The sequence below is a fragment of the Protopterus annectens genome, chromosome 6.part0 (genome assembly GCF_019279795.1).
Source record: "Protopterus annectens isolate FY-2018-M chromosome 6.part0, PAN1.0, whole genome shotgun sequence".
In the NCBI taxonomy this organism is placed as follows: Eukaryota; Metazoa; Chordata; order Ceratodontiformes; family Protopteridae; genus Protopterus; species Protopterus annectens.
Genome location: NC_056737.1, coordinates 881,821,293 through 881,842,352, shown reverse-complemented (window position 1 = coordinate 881,842,352; position 21,060 = coordinate 881,821,293). Strand labels below are relative to the sequence as shown.

The following is a 21,060-nucleotide window of genomic DNA, read 5'->3' as shown; positions in this document are numbered from 1 at the left end:
CTGAATTGTCGGCATACCTCTCAGCTGTATAGATTTTTGCAGAAAGTCCACATTTTTGCCTCATATTTTTGGTCCATTTTTCATAGAATTGTGGTTTTGTGGCAAATTAGTGGCAAATCATTAAGGACTGAAGATAGAAAATAATGACAAACATTTGAATTTCAGACTTTAAACCCTTCAGAAAATTCATGCCAATACAAAATATGTTATTCTATGAACTTCCTAAGTCTGTAAGAGCAATATTTAAAGTGTTCCTATTTTTGGGTCCTTTGTCCCACTTTTATATATGGTTTTGTCCAAATTTATTTATAGGTTAGAGCTTTGAACTGACAAAGACTGGCTCTCATCTGGAAGCAGAAGTATCACCTGAATCATCTGTCTATTTTTATGTGATAGTACACACCCTGAAGATCTACGGAGCACATCCAATCGCTCTTCCTCAACAGAGGGAGTATGGACTGAATTGTAACCATTCAGAACATAGAGTGTTTGACAGTCTGGTTCAAGTGGCTTAGATTCAATATTGCCCAGAGGTCCCTAATTTTCTTTGGCATCAAAAAGAATCTCGAGTACCCCCTTGCTGGTCTACTGGGACTTCTTGGATGACTCCTTTAATGAGCAGCTTTTCTATTTGTAATGCTCCTTCCTTCCTCTGACAGGGTGGTACATTGGGAATGTTTCTTGAGTGAGTAGGTGAAAGATGGGAATCTACTAACCTCCGGTAATAATTTTCTGACATCTTTGGTGATGGAAGTCCAGACCTCTGAGTGGAGAGATAAGCACCCCCTGACAGCCTCCAGAGAGCAGCAGTCAGGCAACCATTCAGGAACGCTGGAAAAGCATCTCAAAAAAGGGACCCCTGAAGCCAAGGTTTTGCGGGCCCACTCTGCTGTGCAGGCGACGTCTGACATTTGAGTTCCCCCCTCTCTCATGGGGGATATGTCTCTATAAGAATCCTGAGAAAACCCTTGCGATTTCTAGAACCACATCTTGGTTTCCTGATAAGGTCATTTGAGCAGTAGAAAAATGTATCCCTACGACAGATGGGTTTCCCATCCTGTTCATTCCTGGAGAGAATCTACAACCAAGTCCAAATAGGGTAGGATCCATCAAAGAGTGCACTTTAGAAGGATGTCCTATAGGGCTCCGTAAAATCTCAATGGTGCGTCCAGATATGCCTCTTAATGGTAATGCCTAAACCTGCCACTCTTAAAGCACCTTCCATAGTATGTGAGATCAGACACATGGAGGTGTCTGAGAGGACTACATGGTTGGTCAGTTGTCTTTTTTGTCCTCTGCCGACATGGACCCTGAAAGGGATTTGGTAAGCTCTTTCAGCAAATCCTTCTAAAACCTTGTGAAATGTGTCACGTAATTCAGCAACTGCAAGGCAAAAGTCACTAAAGCAAACATTTGCTTCCTGAATCTGTCCAGGACCCTAGACACTCAGAGGACAGACAGACTGAGTTTATTTGGCAAGTTCCTTTTTGGTGGCTGCCACAACTGCCAAGGCATTAACTGGGGGACCGCTGCTCCAATGGGCACAGTCTTTGAATGCAACTACATACTTGTCTGGCCTTCTAAATACAGGTTCTGCACTATACAGAGCCTTCCATGCCTGACGGGAAATGAGGTCCACCATTTTGTATGCAGAGGGTACTACCTAGGATGTAGCTGAGCTGGTTCCAAAGGCCTCAAGAAACACATACTCCTCCTGGGAAGGGGCTTCGGATGACTAACCAACTTTTCAACAAAAGCTCAAGAATTTCTCCAAATGACGGATGACCTGAACTTCACCCTTCATCAAAATTGGATTCTTCTGTTAAAGATCCTTACAGGAAATCAGAGTGCCTCCTCTTGCACTAAACGTTCCTGGGAACATCTGCATGGTAGTGATCCAAGGAGGACCCAGAAGTGAGTAGGGAGTCCTACAAAAGGACTATCCTGAGACATGAATGGACCGGCTATCCTGACAGGAGAGAATGAGCAGACTCAGGAATCAAGACAAAAAGTTGAGGATGGGAAGGATGTCCTCTCTCTAGTCATGTAGAGAATGCTCTCCACTGCCTTGAATGCAGAAGCCGATGGAAAGCACAGGTCTGCTCCAGTAGGGACCAAAGCTACCTGCCTGGAGAAATCTAAGATGAAATAAAACACAATGTTAAGTAAACAGCACCATGACACTTCATACTTAAACAGCAGGAAATTTATTAAAGCTTGCTAGTACTAGACTTTCACCAATACAGACTTCTTCTGGCAAATAGTCAACTGATTTAAAACACGACAAATACAAAAACGAAAAGGTCATGTGACTACACCTTTAATGAAGTAACACAAAAAAAGGGCTACCACAAATACTTTACACGTACTAGGAATACTAAAAAATACAAAAATCTGTATATAAGAAGTAAAAATCAGACATAAAAGTTTTAAAAAGTTTTAGTATTTATATATATATATATATATATATATATATATATATATATGTGTGTGTATCAAAATTATTTAATTTTATTTTGTTTATCTTTCAGAGCTGACTTTATTGTTACTCTTTCATTGAGACCAGGTGGACACAGTGTGCTTTAAAACTTGTTATCCACTTAATTTCTCTGTGGTTCTTCAGGTCACCACCTCTTAAGCTTTCCTATATATTTTGTAAAATAAAGCTAAATTCAAGAGCTGTGTCTATTTGTTGAATATGCCTGTATAATGCATTTGCGTCTAGCTGCCTTCTTATGTCAGATATATGCACACAAATTCTCTCTCTAAACTTTCTATTCATTTTACCTATATAGAAGTTGCTGCATATCAGGCATTTAGCCATGTATATTATGTTTTTAATATTGCATGTCCCATGGCATCCAAGATGGAACGGTTTTAGACTAACTGGTTGCTTAAAACTTGTTTCTGTGAAGACATACCTGCAGAACAGACAACTGTTACATTTTTTGGATTCCATACTTGGGTATAAATACTGTGTTTATATACCTCTCCTATTCCTTATAACAAAATAAATTTTTTAAATTACTAGATTTTTTATACCCAAAGTTGGCTTATCTACTCCTATGTCTTTAAAAGTTGGAATATTGTAACATGTACCAGTGTTTTTTTTAAATACCCTGTATTTGATGAGTATGAACATCATAGGGTAAAATACACCTAATTAAAGCTCCCTTAGTGTCCTTAACTATCATTATTACTTAGTGAAGTAATGTGATTATCAAAAAATATAGGTTTAAATTTATCAGTGCTATCTTGCTGTATCTGTGTTAATGTATTTATTATATTATATTCATTGTGTGCCTTCGCTGAAGGTTGGGCGTCGAGCTGGCACCTTGGCGTTTCGTAAAAATCTACTGCCGATCATTAGCACCGGAGTTCCGCTGTGGTGACCCCTTACCAGGAAAAGCCAAAAGACAAACAACAACAACATTATACTCATTGTAACCTCTTTTAAAAAGTCATTGGCCATGTTATTAAATTGTGTGTCCATGTTTTTTCTTGTATTCAGTCTAGCCACACTGGTAAACTGATTTTTCACTATATTTTTAAAAACATGAGGAAGATGCATACTACTCTTGTACAGATGCGTGTTTTTCCTGACATCTTTCTTAAATAATTCAATTTTACCAGTGGTTCACTTTAATAATATCTAAAAAAATCTGTGTGTGTATAATGTATGGCATGTTTAAAACACAAAAATTCAGAATTTGAATTTAATATAATAAAAAAGTCAGAAAATGCAGAAAAAGAACCATTCCATATTAAAAACAAATCCTCTACGAAACACCTATAAAACAAAACATTAAGAAAGCCATTTGTTTTAGAAAAAAATAAATTCAAGTTCCTATTTATTCATAACCAAATTGCATAGTCATTAGCCATGGCGTACCCATGGCTACTCCTTTATATTGTTTATATATTAATATATATATATATATATATATATATATATATATATATATATATATATATATGAAACAAAAAAAACATTGTTGGTTAAAACCAGTTCTGCCAAGTCACAAATGGTGTTGGTCTCAGCTGCTTAAACTGCATGCAATGATATAAATTCACAAAGGTACTCTATTCCAGTATCATTTGGTACTGGTGTAAATAGGGCATCTACATCTATGTAACAAAGTAGCAAGCATCAATATTATTAGACAAAAGCAAGTCATACAGATGTGTTAAAAACTGGGATGTATCCTTAATTACTGTAGTAGAATAACTTAGGGCATGTTTAAGTTTATGCTCCAAGTAGTTTATTGGTACTGTAATCCAACCTTTTGCTGAAACAATCAGTCTTAATGGTGGGGAAGTAACTGACTTATAAATTTTTGGAATTCCTTACATGCCTAGTATTTGGGGAGCAATTACATGAAAATAGTCCAACATTTCTAAAGTAATTTCTCCATTAAGGTTGTTGTGTCTTTCGGCTTTTCCCGGTTAGGGGTCGCCACAGCGGAACTCCAGTCCGCTAATGATTGGCAGTAGATTTTTACGTGTCGAGTTGCCAGCCCTGATGCACAACCTTCAACGAAGGTACGCCCATTCACGCATGTCTCCAGACAGAAGACGCTCTAGCTGAGAATCGAACGGGACAACGTCTTACTGTGAGGCGACAGTGTTACAGCAGCAACACCACCGCAGTAATTTCTCCATTAAGGTGCATGTCATAAATCATACTATTCACTTTTGTTATAATACTATTAACCTGCTTCCTGTCGATGGCTAGATACTCATTGCTACTTACTATACATTTTAGAAATGTAATCATTAATAGCAAAAATAACAATGCCACCACCCTTATCTGCTGCTTTTATAACTATGTTGGGGTTAAGCAGCTAAAAATTTAACAGCTCAACTGTTAAGTTGTAAAAACAACTTGGTTTTCATTGCTTGACAAATATTTTCTACTGCTTGTTCAACAGCTGCTATAAGAGGATTATTCACTGGCACAAAAGTACTACTTCTAGATAACACATCTGTGCTATACTAAGCTGAATTACTTACACCACATAATAGCCTAAGTTTCAAATTCCTTATGAACAGTTTGACATCAGTTAACACATCAGAAATGTCTGTTATGCTTGCAGGAATAAAGGTAAGACCATTATTCAGTAATGCTAGTTCATGTCCATTTAGTATATGTTGAGAAAGGTTAAAATCTCCTGGATTGGCTTCTGGTTTGCATCCTTTGCCCTATTTGTCTCATTCAGTTCCTTCCTCTATTGTTCCTGAAGGTCTGTTTTTCCTGTGGTAAAGGGTATGGTTCGTTTAGCACTGAAGGCAGTTCTAAAGGGTCTAATGCCAAAACAATTTTGGAATCTACCCGAACCACTGTATTAGTGTTCACATTTGTAAAATTCAGGAGATTACTTGCAGAATTTACTATGGTGATCACTAAAACAGCTTTCTCAACAGAAAGCATATACAATGGTGTTTCTTGTACATTTTCTTTGGCTGCTGCTTTGTGACTGCATGTGGACATTCATTTGACCAAGCAAAGACATGACCAAATTTAAAATCATGAATGTCTCTCTTAAGCTTACTTTTTTTGTTTCTGTTAAATGTTTTTCAAATGCAATAATTTGCTCCACAGCTTTTGCTAATAGAGCTGAATGAGAATTAGTTTCTATCTTTGCTATAAGCTCACTGTGGTTCCTGTATAAGTTCTGATTTGAGATGAGCTTCAACAGGCTGAAAATAGAAGTTATGTCCTTACCATAACGTTCCATGTGGAGTGTTCATCTCGCCTTTGTTCTTACACATGGGTTCGGAGCCGATCCTCGGCTCCGTGCCGGCCTCTTGCAAGCTCTGCATCGAGAAGAAGCTCGAGACAATCTAATACCCACAATCCCCCTCTGCCTTTACCTCAGATCTAGTTTGCAAGCAAACCAATCTACAGAATAGCACATTCATGCTTATACACATATGTATAGAAAGAATCTACAGATAACTATATATATATCTAAACAGACACATATATATATATATATATATATATATATGCCAACTATGTACACAATATCGTAACAGTAGCAGAATGCTCCTGGCCAGGCATCAAAGAACGTTCTTCCTAAGGGTGGGAGGGTGGGACTGTAAGAACAAAGGCGAGATGAACACTCCACATGGAACGTTATGGTAAGGACATAACTTCTATATGTGATAGTGTTCAATCTCGCCGTTTGTTCTTACACATGGGTAGCGTCCCTAGCTCCTTGATCCTGAGGAACTCACGGGAGGACGTTCTTGAGCACAGTGGAACCAAAGGTTGCCCTGTCCCTAGAAACCTTGTCTACTTTATAATGAGAAATAAATGTATGTGGCTTAGACCAAGTAGCAGCCGCACAAATAGCACCCAGTGGTAGGCGAGCTGCATGAGCCAAAGACGTAGACACTGACCTTGTGGAATGTCCTTTGGGTTTGTGTAAAAGGGGTTGATTTGAAGAATCGTAGACATAGATTATACAATCCGTTAACCATTTAGAAAGAGTTCTTTGGTAACTGCAAGTCCTTTCCTGCTATCAGCAAAAGCCACAAAGAGTTGATCTGTTTTTCTGTGATCTTTTGTTCTATCCAAATAAAATCTTAGCTGTCTGTGAACATCCAATTTGTGTAACATATACTCCATTTTGTTGGAGTGGTTTTTGAAGAAAGTGGGTAATTCAATGGACTGATTAATATTGTTAATAGAACACACTTTAGGGAGGAAGGATGAATTGGTTCAAGAGAAACTCTGTCAGAGTGAAAGATCAAATAAGGGTGCTTGATGGAGAGAGCCTGAAGTTCAGATACTCGCCTAGCGGAAGTAATGGCTACCAGAAAGAGAGTTTTCCAAGACAAAAATTTTAATGGGCAAGAAGAGGCGGGTTCAAAGGGGCAACATTAATTTAGATAACAATAAATTTAGACTCCAAGGTGACGTGAGATCTGACCGTGGTCTAATATGAAAAACTCCTTTTAAAAAGGCTTTACAAAGTCTGTGAGCCATAACAGGAGCTCCACATTCTTCCACATGGAAATTCAAATGGCAGCCAATTGAACTCTTAGAGTAGCAGGAGAAGCACCCTGATGAAATAAGTCCGTTAAGAACTCTAATATCTTATTCAAAGGAGCTATAAAAGGATCCACATGGTGTGTATTCCCAGAATACAAATCGCCCATTTGCTAGTATATGTTTTAGTAGTGGAAGCTTTATGCGAAGCCACCAATATATCCTGGACTGCTGGTGACAAAAGATCAGACCTGGCTAAGTTGGGAATTGGAGCAGCCAAGCTGCTAGATGGAGTGACCGGAGCGCTGGATGGGGAACCCCTGACGAGTGAGTCAATAGATCTGGCTCTGGGTCCAGAATCCAGGGTCCCCGAATGCAGTGTATCTTCAGGAAGGGAAACCAAATTTGACGAGGCCAGAATGGAGCAATGAGGATTATCGTCCTGTGTAGGTTCCTGGCTTTCTGGAGAAACTTTGATATCAGAGGAAATGGAGGAAAAGCGTACAGGAGTCCCGGTAGCCAATCGAAAACCAGTGCGTCCCTGGGGACTTCCCCTGGAGGGGGTAATAGGGCAAAGTAGCTCCTGCATTTGGCATTCATTGGAGACGCAAACAGGTCGCAGGAAGGCTGGCCCCACGCGAAAAATCCTTTTCGCCACTGACTGTTTTAGGGACCACTCGTGCGGTAACAGAATTGCTCAGCTCAGCCTGTCGGCTATGACGTTGGATGACCCCGGGATGTGCGTTGCTATTAGAAAGCGACCCGTGGACTCCGCCCACTGCCAAATTCTCATGGCCTCTCTGCATAGTTGATAGGACTTGGTTCCCCTTGCTTGTTTATGTACCAGACTACAGACATGTTGTCCGTCTGAACTGCAATAGTCCCTAGAGGAAGAAGGGGAGCAAAGTGTTGCAACGCTAGAAACACTGCCCTCAACTCTAGAACATTGATGTGCAGATTGTACTCCAAATTGGTCCATTCGCCTTGGACTGTCTGTCCCTGAAAGATGCCCCCCCACCCTATCAGGGAAGCATCCGTGGTCACCGTAACTGTGGGCGTGGTAGCACAAACGGCCTCCCTTGGAAAGGTTGCACGCTTGAAGCCACCAGTTTAGATCTGTTTTGCATGTCTTTGTTATAAGAATCTCGTGTGTTAGAGGTAGTTGTTGAACGACCATTGTGCAAACAGTCGCCATTGTAGGACTCTCATGTGCAGCCTTCCCAGGGAATTGCAATAAGGGAGGCTGACATGAGGCCCAACACCTTCAGTACTAGTTTTGCAGGAGATTTCCTTGACAAGAGTAGAAGACGATATGAGTCTGAAGTGATAATATCCTTTCTGGGGGAAGCCTCAGAATCAACTGACGTGTGTTTAATTCTGCTCCTATGAACAAGATATTTTGTGATGGCTGAAGTAAGGATTTTCGAAGTTTACGGAGATCCCTAGGTGAACACACAGTTGAAGAACAAAGTCTCTGGCCTGCAGTAGTTGACGCGGGTGGTGGCGAAAGGAGCCAGTCGTCCAGATACGGAAACACCTGGAATCCCTGGCGTCTCAAGTGAGACGCTACCACTGCCATGCATTTGGTGAAGACCCTGGGGGTGAGGTCAGACCAAAGGGCAGGGCTCGAAATTGAAAGTGACTGGCTCCCAGCCGGAAGCGCAGATGATCTCTGGATGCCCTGGCCATTTTGATGTGGTAGTATGCATCCTCTAGATCTATTGAGCACATCCACTCGTCCTTCTGTAAGAATGGAAGGATCGATTGAAGCGTGACCATTCGGAACTTTTCTTTCCTGACAAAAGTATTGAGGTAGCTTAGGTCTAGAATGGGCCTCCAGTCCCCTGTTTTCTTTGGAACTAAAAAGAACCTTGAGTAAGTCCCGAATCCTTGCTGGTCCGCTGGGACTGGTTGGATGACTCTTTTTCTAGCAGCTTTGAAATTTCTATAGCTGCTGGCTCTCGCAGATGGGGCGGTACATCTGGGAGTCTTTTCTTTGGGATGGGATGGGATAGGAAGGGTATGTTGTAACCTCTGGTAACCACGCTTTTTACCCACTTGTCTGTAGTTATATTTTGCCAGGCCTGAGGGTATAAAGCTAAGCGACCCCCGACTGCCTCCAGAGCAGGACAGTCGGGCCTCCTCTCAGGAGTGCTGGAAAGGTTTACCAGGGAGTGTTTCCCTGTCACCTTGATGTTGCGGACCCCCTCTGCCGCCAGGGCGGCGTCTTCCACCTCTGCCCCCTCCTCTGCCTCTAGAGGGGGCATCACCCTGTGTGCCTGAGAAAGATCCTTGGGGTTTTCGAAACCACATTTTTCCACCGCGTTGCCCTTTGGGGTACGGTCTGGTTGGGGTGGAAACACAGACTCCGACAGCAGACAGAGTCTTTCCCTCTTGTTCACACCGGGTAAGGGTCTCCTTTACCTTGGGGCCAAAGAGAGTGGCACCGTCAAATGGGGCGTTTGTAAAGGAAGACTTGAAGGCTTCCGCAAAGGAGCATAGGCGCATCCAGGATTGTCTACGAAGAGCAATCGCTGAAGCTGCTGCCCTACTCAAACCTTCGGCTGCGTAGGAAATCAGCCTCATGGACGAGTTAACAATCGATGTTAGGGTATTAAGTTGCACTGTCACTTTCTCTGAGACAGCTGCATCTGTAGCACCCTGGAGGGTATCTCCCAACTCTTTGACTAGATCCCTCTGTAGACGTGTAAAATGGGTCAAATAGTTCAGGGACCGCATGGAAAAAGCCGCTGAACTAAAAATGCGCTTCCCGTATCTATCCATCGTCCTAGAGTCTTTATTAGGAGGATGGACAGACGAGAAGACTCCGACATCTCCTTTTCGTGGCTGCTGCCACCACCATAGCGTCTACTGGAACTCCTTTTGTAAGGTAGTACTTATCCTGAGGTGCTGTGATGTATTTGTTAGGTTTCCTTGGAACAGGTTCCACTGTGTCAGGAGCCTCCCACGCCCTTCGAGCAATTAGTTCCATTAGTTCGTCGAAGGGCGGAGTGAGCCAGGAGGAGGAAGGGCGAGCACCAAATGCCTTCAGCAGAACTGACTCATCCTCAGAAGGGGGAAGGGACTGCCAGTCACCTCTCTGCTTCAGGATCTCCAATATGTCCGAAAAAGAGACATCTTCTGAAGGTGACTTAGGGGACCCCTCTGACTCATCTAAGTCAGTATCAGATGTTAAGGATTCCTGTGGAGAATCCAAGTGTCTCCTCTTACACAATCTCTTCCTAGGGACTTCCTCATGGGGAGCATCCGAAGAAGCCTCGGAGGAAGAGGGGGCACCCTCCAGGGGTGGCTGAGACACTGGTGCCCGACGCTTGGATGTGGCCGTGGGTGCAGATGAAGACAAAGGGCCTTTATGGGGAGGAGAGACTGCTTCCACTGATGTGGTTGTCTGGGTAGACAACACCTTCCTCATCAGGTCGAACGCTCCCGGGTCCCGCATCGAAGAGTCCCCCGGTTCAAGAAATGGGAAGAATCCCGACACAGGCACGAAGGCATCGACCCGAGGACGGAGCCGAATCGATCCGCCGAGGCCCGAGGGAGAGTCGGAACCGACACGCCGGTTCGACTCGCCCCGGAACCAAGAACAGACCGTCGGCTCGAGACTCCGGTACCGGTCCGACGGAGTCGAGGTGAGGGAACAGACCGAGAAAAGGACGGTTCTGGACCCGAGGGCTCCACAATCAGTAGATCAGCCTCTTCCGGCTCCAAAGACTGAATCGGTCTCGGAGGAGGAATGGATGGAGATACAGGGAGGCCTTCAAGTTTCGACACCAAATGGGTGGAAACCGAAATAAGTTTGGAGAGGGCCGAATGCTCCAATAACTTCTGCACCACGCGATCCACATCGACATCCGAAAGTTTGGAGGAAGAACGGGTCGAAGGAACCGAAGACGGAGCCGACCTCAATAAGGTCGAAGGAGGGAGCTCCATCACCGGTTCCAAGACTCGAGGCTCAGGAACCGATACCAGTTGAACACTCGGCCCCGAAGTCTGTGGAACCGGTGATCTAACCTTTGAAGAAGAGTTCGGAGCCGATGACTTAGGCTCCGACGTCTTCGACTCCTTAGAGGACTTCGATGCCTGGTCAGAAGCATCCAGAGCCTCTTGGAAAGCAGGTTTCAATAGACCTCTGTCCATTAGTTTCCTGCGCCTATCTGTCATGACCCTCCCACTAAAAGAGTGACAGATGGAGCAATCCTCTTGTAAGTGGAGAGGGCCAAGGCAGTAGACGCAGGAACTATGGTCGTCAGTGACCGACATTTTCTGGCCACACTGACAACGCTTGAAACCAGACTTTACCTTCTCAGACATTATAGGGAAGAAAGACAAATCCAGTAAAAACAGTCAAATCCGATAAAGTTAGTCAAAACCGATGAAAATTGTCAAATCCGGTAAAATTTTCCTTAAGGTAAAATATGAAGGGCAGACAGAGTCTTTCCCTCTTGTAGGCCCCGACAAATATTTAACCGATAATAATAGTTAACGGTACCAATAAATTAACGGAACCACAACACAATCATACAGTTAACACTGAAAAACATCAAATAGAATAGAATCCTAATAAAATATAACAAAATAAAGTTATATCTTAGCTTAGAAACTCTCGAGCTAGCTCCCAACGATGCGTATGCAGCAGCGGCAAACTAGATCTAAGGTAAAGGCAGAGGGGGATTGTGGGTATTAGATTGTCTCGAGCTTCTTCTCGATGCAGAGCTTGCAAGAGGCCGGCACGGAGCCGAGGATCGGCTCCGAACCCATGTGTAAGAACAAACGGCGAGATTGAACACTATCACATACATTGTTCATAAGTTTCATATACTGAATTGAGCAGTCAAGATTTAAGGCCTGCCACTGTTTTAACAATGTGGGATATTTATTCCTGTAGGTGGACATTTTCAAAATGTGTAGGCCCCTAGGAATCAACTTGTATTTTATATACACATCAAATGAGACGCTGCCATTGCAGTCTCAAACTTGCATTTTAGTTTCAAACGTACACAGCTTAGGGCTATAAATATATGCATTCTGCTGACCATCTGAGCTGTCGGCCCCATTCCCGTCTTCCAAAGTAACACCTTGTATAAGTGGATTCAAAGTCATTTCAAGAAAAACATTTATGGCTGGTATTAATAGTTGTTTATGCGTGCTGGTAGACGGTACTGAAAAATAGAGTTGCCATGTCCATGGCGAAAAAAGAAAAAACCCACAAATATACAATAATTCTGCCACATAGATAAAGCCGGTGTACTAAGAAATCAGGTAAAATAAAACAAAATGTAAAGTAAACCGGCACCATGACACTTTATATTTAAACAGCAGGAAATTTATTAAAGCTTGCTAGTACTAGAGTTTCACTAATACAGGGTTCTTCAGGCAAATAGCTGACTTGAAACACATGATTTAAATACAAAAAGGAAAGGGTCATGTGACTACACCTTTAACGTAATGCACACAAAAAAAAGCTAATACAAACAAATATTTTACAAGACAATCCTGTGACCCTGACTTGACACAAGTCAGAACTGAACTGAATAGTTCAGAAGCCCAAAGGGCAAGGGATGGCTCACAAGTCTCAGAATCAAACCCTTACCCCTGGACCCAGTGCCTAAGCTACAGCTACAAGATCCCACCAGTTCTGCCAAGGTCAGCGCCAGCTGAATCAGAGAAGTCGTCAGAGTTGAAGAAAAGTCCAGCCGTTGGATCTGACGCAAACAATCCCACAATTCCTGGATCTGGAATCTCTGAAGCGGAGGGAACGAACTGGAGTAGGAGTTACTAAAGGTGTTTGGATTGGTCCAATGGGAGCCAGAGTCAGAAGTAATCCTGATGGAATTTGAGTCCTGAGAACTTTTCTTATCCAGTTCACATCTGCTTCAGACAGGCTCCTGTTAGACCTAAAGGGTGAGGATGTAGATGGAGGTCTTGAAACTCTACGGGGAGTTTCTTTCAAAAAGTGAGACTGTAGCCCTGATGAGATCGGTTCCAGAGAGAACCACTGTCGCCTACGGAAAGGAGATTTATCAAGGAATACTGTCAGATCCAAAGAGGTGAATGTATTCAAGGTCTTGGATACTCTGGATGGGAGAGCCGAAGTCAGTGCCGAGTGAGAACAGCAGTTGGGGAAGTGCTTCCTCAACTCGTTTGGCTTTTCTTTGGACTTCTCTTTTCTCCCCCTAAGATTTTTCTGGTAGCTTCTTCGCAGAGGGAGAAGCTCAAGACACTGACAAAGAGGAAGAAGGTAGTACTAACTTGTTCCTGTGCTCAACCAGGGCTCTGTAGTTGAAACCAGAACAAATTTCACACTCAACGTCAAGATGTGTGGCCCCAAGACAATATATGCACTCTAAGTGCCCACAAGATGAACACTTTTTAAAACCTATAAGCTTATCAAACATGGTCACAGCAATGTAGTCCAATCCTAAAAGCAAAAATTAGAAACAATACCACAGAAGAAACAGTACAAGACAAGTTTACTAGCAATGGTAAAAAAAAAAAAAAAGTGTTCCCAAAGTCTGGTAAAGAAAATTCCAGCAATCGTACAAACACTACTACAGGACTAGTAGAAATAAAGAAGAAAGGAAAGGTGTGAGCCTAGAGAAAAAAAAAAAAAACAGCACTAATAACTAGTAGAAAAATATATATATATATTTTTTTAAACTAGGGGAGGTAGGAGTACAAAATAAGAAGTCAAGATACTGACAAAAGAGGTACGTCAAAAAAGATGGTCACTTATCTTCCAAAAGCTTGAACCATGTTAATCATGTCTGGTTACTGGAAGCAGCAAATAAATAAGATCTTAGTAACTGAGGCTTGGGAGAGGATTACGGTTAAGGGGAGGAGCTTGACATACGGATCCAAAGTCTGAGAAGAGGTCAGAGTTAAATCCAAAGACTAATGGTTAAGGAACGGACAAAAAAGCAACATCACATCTGCTATTACGGAGCTTAAGAAATTTGGGGAGGAAATAATCAGCTTTCAGCAGGCAGCATTATTTACTGGTAGGAATGGAACTTGATTTGTAAAACTAAGGATGTATTGAGGGGACCAAGGAGGGAAAATATAACAAAAGAGGTTATATTTCTGAAGAAATGTATGAGAACGTTTGGTACAGAAGATGTTAATTCAGTAGTAGGAATGCAGATAGAATTTACATATTATTCCTTAAGGTGCAAGAACTGGGCGAGGCTGGACAGAAATTATACTTAACAAAAACACATGCATTTAATTGAAAGCTTTAACACATCTAATACATACTGCAGACCATGCACCAATACAAACAAACAGAAAGATGCATTATAATGAAGTAAAAACAAGATCATGCCCCTTTCCCACTTACCTGCTTAAGAGAGAGGAATTTAAGGAATTGGCAGTAGAAATGACCGAAAAGTTAATTAAGGAAGATATAATTTCTTCAGAAGGATTAGCTAATGAACAGGACTAAATAAAAATGAAGTTTAAAAATATGGTACAAGACAAAAAGGTCTGGGGAGAAAAGTGAACTGAATTACTTAGAAGGGCTGCCAAAGGTTAAAGTATTGCAGAATAAGGGAAATCTTATAGAACAAGAAAAGGGGACAACTGCAAAGTGCTAAAGAAAAATAAGGAAGCATTTGGATAACATGAGTGAGTTTGGAAGGGTTGCTGCTAAGCAAGAACTTTTTCAGCACAAAAACCTTTAGCACAAGAACATAGACAACAGAAAATAGAGTTGCTGCCAAAGATTGGAAGCCTGTAAATTAAAGAGATTTAAGAAATTTTATAACCTTTATAAAGCAGAGGAATTTGGAAACCAAGAAAAGGAACAAGTGGGAATACTTATGAAAGACTGAATTATGCCAAGGGTACAGGAAGATAAGGCCCAACAATTAATAGCTAAGATATGAACAGATGAGATAAAAAAAATATTCTAACCAATCAATAATGAAGTCTCCAGGAATAGACTGTATTCAGATGGAACTTTGGAAGATGGAAGGGTAGAAACTGGTAAAGTTTTAGAAGGTTTTGTTTAACAGTATTTAAAAAGGAAGAGAGAACTACCACCATCTTAGAAAAAAGCTGTAGTGGAAGCATTACAGAAAGTGGGTAAAAGACTCTTCAGACCCAGTTTCATATAAACTCACTTCACTTTTAAACCATGCCTATAAAGCGTTTTAAGTTTATAGTGGTTGAGAATGACAAAAGCTGCTAAAACTAATAGATGGTGATCAATGTGGTTTTGTGGAGTGGAGAAAAATACTTAACACTAAAGGAATGACGATCCAGAGAGAAGCAGAGTAAAAAATGCTGCTATTGTTGGTGGGATTTTGATGAACAATGATGATCCAGAGAGAAGCAGAGTAAAAATAAAATGCTGCTATTGCTGCTGGGTTTTGGAGCAGAGAAGGCATTTGAAAGAACCAGCTGGTTTATGAGTAGAGAATAGTAGCATTTGCATCCCCTGATAAAATAAAAGGGTTAATTATGAGGTTTTATGTAGGCTTGGAGGCAGGAATTAATGTTGGTGGGTTTCTCTCTAACTAAATAAGAAAACTATTACTTGCAGATTATAACATTTTGTACCTGATAAATCCACAAAAGGACATTTCAGGGCTGTGGAATATTTTGATGACGTTTCAAATCTTTTCAGAATATAAAATAAATGAAGCTAATTTACTGCTACAGCCTTTGTTTTATGTACTCTAAATTGGTTCAGCAATATACCCATATTTATGGCAACATAATAAGATGAAGTCATTTGGTGTACAGATTTGAAAAGATTCTATTACAGCAGCTAAGGTTATGTGGGAAGAGACCAAATTAAAGATAATACAAAAATAAAAATTGAGAAACTGGAAGCTCTTAATTTTAGATATGGATAGCAAGATACAGACAGTGAAAAAGTTTCTAGTTCCTTTAGTTTCATAAACAGTTCAGAAGCATTTTTACCAGTCAGAGAAGTTGTGGAACATAATTAACAGAGTTGAAGGAATTTATATAGGAGCAGAAGAGTGCAACAATTAACTGGGATAAATTAATTCTCCCCCATAGAACAAGGTGGATTAAGATTACCTGGATATTTTAGAAGTAGGCAATTAAGGCTCATCTACACAACACAAGCAGTAGGTTACAAGTCAAAGTGGAAAGAGATGATGACGAAATACGTGGGGGAGTAAAGAAAGAGTAGGATTTTGTATACAGGACCTTAATGAGAATAACAACCATCATAGATTATTATATTCAACAAGTAACAGGTAGTATTCTAAGAACCAAGCCAACAAAGAAATGGAAAAAATAAATTTTACCAGTACGGATGACTGCAAGTAGGAGCACAGAAAGTAAGCAAGACAGGACTGGAATTTCCCTGAGAAAATAAGAAAAGGAATCGAGGACTGTGGAGCAAATAACTAAACATGGAATGGTAAAAAACAGGAGATGATGCTAAACGAAGTTTAGACTGCAGATTACAGACTACTTCCCTACTAAGCATTATAAGAGTACAGGCAAAGAGAAAGGGAAAGGGATTGTTAAAGGAAAGACTAGCTCTGCTAGCATTTTTCATGGAGTCCAGAAAAGAAGTTGCTCTTAAAAAGGGATAATTAGTAGCGCATACAAAATATTATATTAATCTCCAAACTCTGGACCCCACCCAGTTCGGGTTTGTAAAAGGCAGATCATGTCTCCTAAACCTGACTGACTTCTTTGAAGCAGTCACCAAAGCCGAAGATGAGGGTAAGGTGGTTCACACAGCCTATCTAGATCTTGCCAAGGCTTCTGACACCATCCCCCACTCTAGAATTATAGATAAACTCACTAAACTAGGTATAAATCCTTATCTCACAAGATGGGTTTCCAACTGGCTCACTGACAGAACCCACACTGTGAAAGTAGCAGACACCAAATCCTACTTCAGACCAGTGACAAGTGGAGTACCACAGGGTTCAGTCCTGGGTCCTCTCCTGTTTGGTATCTACTTTTCTGAAGTACAGGCCAACACAGAAGGTTTTTGGCAACTAAGTTTGCAGAGGACTGCAAACTAGGAGCCAGAATTGAAACTCCTAACGATATGGACATCCTACAAAAGGGCCTCACTGAGACAGATGCCTAGTGTCAAAGCCATGGCCTCAAGCTCAATGCCAAAAAATGCACTGCCATTCCCTTTGGTAAAAATTCTGTACCTATGGGCTACCACATAGGTGGTAGTATACTTAACACCGAAAGTGTGATAGAGACCTTGGGACACAGGTGGACAGCAGTCTCTCCTTTGATAGTCGCATCGCCACAGTAGTCAGGAAATACTTCTACATGGCACACCTCATCACAAAAGGTTTCTCATCCAGGAAATAAGAGGTCATTGTTCACCTCTACTCATCACTCATTAGACCCATTATAGAGTACAATGCCCCTTTTGGTATGTACCTCACAAGACATCTACAACAACAGGAAAGGCCACATAAATACCTCACAAAGAGGATTACTGGCCTCAAACAGATGCCCTACGCAGACAGTCTCAAAAAACTCCAGCTTTACTCAGTCGCATATTGCCTACTCAGAGGCAATCTCTGCCTAACATACAAAGCTATGTCAAACCCAGAGCTGTTAGACATGCTCCACTTAAAGAAATCCCAATCCGTCTGAGCTACATGCTCTAGGGACCTAAACCTTGTCACCACAATAAACAGAACATGCTGGAGGGATAGATTCCTGTCCCAGAGACTGCCCATACTCTGGAACAAACTACCTATCTATATCAATAAAAGATCCTCATTAGCACTCTTCAAAAAAAATCTTGATGATTAGATGGAAATAGGAAATTCACCCCTGAGATCACCTCTGTGGCTCTGCTCAACAGGGGCACAGGAAAATAATTTTCTTGGGTGACGAAAGCCAGAGTACCTTTTTGGATAGCCTTGTATAGGCCCCTAGGGCTGATAGCCTAGTACCTACCTATAACTATAAAAATCACAGTACATTAGAAAAGATTGGGATTAAAGAATGGAAAGACATTACACAAATGAATAATGGGAGGAACATCCCTAAGGCTTTCAAGTAAGAATGTCCAGAAAGTTTGTAATTTTTGCTGAAAAGTGTTTGACTGGGTATTTGTGTGCCCCAAACAGACTTCAGAAATAATTCCTCAGGCAGGTGACTAATGTTGGAGATGTTATAGGAAACAAACATGTAATTGTGAACATGGTTTTGGGAAGCAGATTTTAAATTCCTCATAGAATACCTTTGCCAGAAATGTTGGAGGAGCAAATGGTAACTAAGGAAATGATTCTTCTGAACTGGGATATAGCATATGAATTGACAAGCATAGTAAGACACTGATGTTCCCTCTCACCAGGCTAAGTAAGGATAAAGTCACGGTCAGTTGCTTATCAGGAGCTAGGATCTGCCACATTATGTATGCCATCAGGTCACTTGACCACAAGTACCAACATGTCACAGTCATAGTCCATGCTGGAATAAATTACCTGAGACGTACCTACCTAGACTACATGAAGAGAGACATCATGGAGCTCTTGGAATATGTGTCTCAGGTTGGTATGAGCCTAGCATTGAGGCAGCATTTTAACTTCTCCAAAGATGATGCCACAATACAAATAAAAGATGACTGGCTTCAATAATTGGTTTAGTTTCTGGTGTCATTCAAAGGGGGTGCAATATTTACCGGCATGGAAGGAGAAGGTCAACAGACCATATTACTTTGCCAGGGATGGTCTGCACCTCCCCCCTCTATGCTTTTGAATATTAGCTAAAACATTGCCTTCCTCCATAGTGCCTTTTTAGGCAATGCCAAACTGAAAGTACTTCTGACAAAGCAAATCAAAACCAAGAAAATCTAAAGGTATTACTGCTCAGTGCTAGAAGTCTAAACAAAAAGCTCCACTCTCTGGAAGCTCTCTTCACCCTAGAGAATACTGACATCTGTGCAATAACCAAGACATGGTTTGAGGCTATGGAGAGCACACCCAACAGTGCAAGGTTATAATCCATTCCACACATTTAGACCAGCTACTTAACAGGCAGGGACCAAAGGTGGAGGTGTCTCTATTTACATCAAAAATAAATATACTTCAAGGTTGGTCAAAAAGGCCAATGCACTTGAGCTGCTTCATGTTCAAATCACCATAGGCAAAATCTAATACCACTTCCTTGCAAGCTATAGGTCCTCCCCTCTATGTCCCAGGAAACCCATACCATGTATTTAAACTTATGAGAAACACTAACCATCCAACCAAATACCATATTCATGGGCAACTTTAATTACCCCACTATTAACTGGGAATCCTATACAATACCAAACGTACAGGCACAGAGATTCTTGGATTTTGTAAACACAAACTTCCTGGACCAGACAGTCAATACATCAACCAGGGGTGCAACCACACTAGAGCTGGTCCTCACTAATATGGGAGAGTGCTGCATACCACCCAATTGTAATGTCTTCCCTGGTAAGGTCATACCACAAAATTGTCTTTGAAGTAAAATAAAAGCTAGACAGCCAGGTTTTACTTGGAATATTCAGGAACTACTCTAATGCTAACCTCCTGCTATTAAGTGTCAACCTGGCAAAATGTCAAGCCCCCATAAACCCTAAGAACACTGCTGCCTATGCAGAACTGTTCACAGAAACCCTGTACAAGCATGTTACACACCAGGAATAGGTATAAAACTAACTCAAAAAACAAGCCACCCTGGTGGAATCACAAAATCAATAAGCTGTATAACAGAAGAAAATCATGGCAAAAATTAGGAGGTGCAGCACTCAGCAGGATAAAAGCACTCTCAAACTAAACAAACATCTCAGAGGACAAATAAAGTCTACCAAAGCCAAATCTGAGGTAAGTTTGGCCTCCCGGGCCAAGGAGAACCACAAAACATTCTTCAGCTGAGTCTGCAACCTCAAAGCCAATGCACAATTGTGTGCAGAGCTCATTGTAAATGCAGCCATCTATAGTGAGCCAGACGATATAACAAATCCTGGCTGATAAATTCAGCTCCAACTTTACCCCTCTCTCCCCCTCAACCTTCCCTCAGGAAATACTATCAAATATAACTCCCTCTACTATCACTAGGGAATGGGTCCTTAATGCTCCAAGACCAAGAACACTACATCAATGAGCCCAAACAATATCTCAGGATGCCTTCTAAATAGCATGAAATATGACCTATCAGGGCCTCTGGAATGACTATTTAACTGTAGCCTCCAAAGAGGCTTCATGCCTCATGAATGGAGAATGGCATCAGTTACCTCTCTGCAAAAAGGTGAGCCATCTACAGACTCTCTGCACAAAGGTGGGCCATCTACAGACCCTGGAAACTACAGACCCATAAGTCTCAATAGTCTTGCATGCAAAGCCATGGAAAGCATTATCATGGAGATCAACAGAGATATAGTAAACGCCCAAACACTGAAAACCAACCCAGTTTGGTTTCATCAATGGCAGATCATGCCTACTCAACCTGGTGGATTTCTTTGAGAAGGTAACCAAAGCAATAGATGAGGGAAAAATGGTTCACACTGCCTACCTTGACCTGACCAAGGATTTGACGCAATACCTCACTCAGGCATTGTTGACAAACTCAAGAGGTTAGGTACAAACTTGTAAGACACCTGGTGGATAGCCAACTGGCTCACAGACCAGACCCTTACAAAGACGCCAGTCACAAGTGGAGTCCCTCAGGGATCAGTCCTTGGGCCACTCCATCTTGGTATTTATTTCTCAGAAGTCAAGGCCAATGTCAGTAGCCTCTGGCTGACTAAATTTGCAGATAACTGCAAATTAGGCACTGTCACTGAATCCCACACTGACACAAATATTTTCTAGGAGGGGATGGCACAGACAAACAATTGGTGTCAGAGCCATGGACTAACACTAAATGCTAAGAAATGCATAATTGTTGGCATCCACCCAAGTAACTACACACACAGAACGTTTTGGTAAGAACATAACTTCTTTATGTGATGTTGTCCATCTCGCCTTTTTTCTCACTTGTGGGACCATGTCCCAAGCAAATGAATTCTTAGATAGCTCATTGAAGAATATTCCTCAGAACCA

The 21,060-nt window shown here is 41.6% G+C and overlaps 1 protein-coding gene across 3 annotated transcripts in view; it reads right to left on the bottom strand.

Moving 5' to 3' along the window:
* PPP2R5E (protein phosphatase 2 regulatory subunit B'epsilon) overlaps window positions 1–21,060 on the bottom strand; it is a 2,371,886-nt gene that overhangs the window by 1,086,628 nt on the left and 1,264,198 nt on the right. The window lies entirely within an intron of this gene.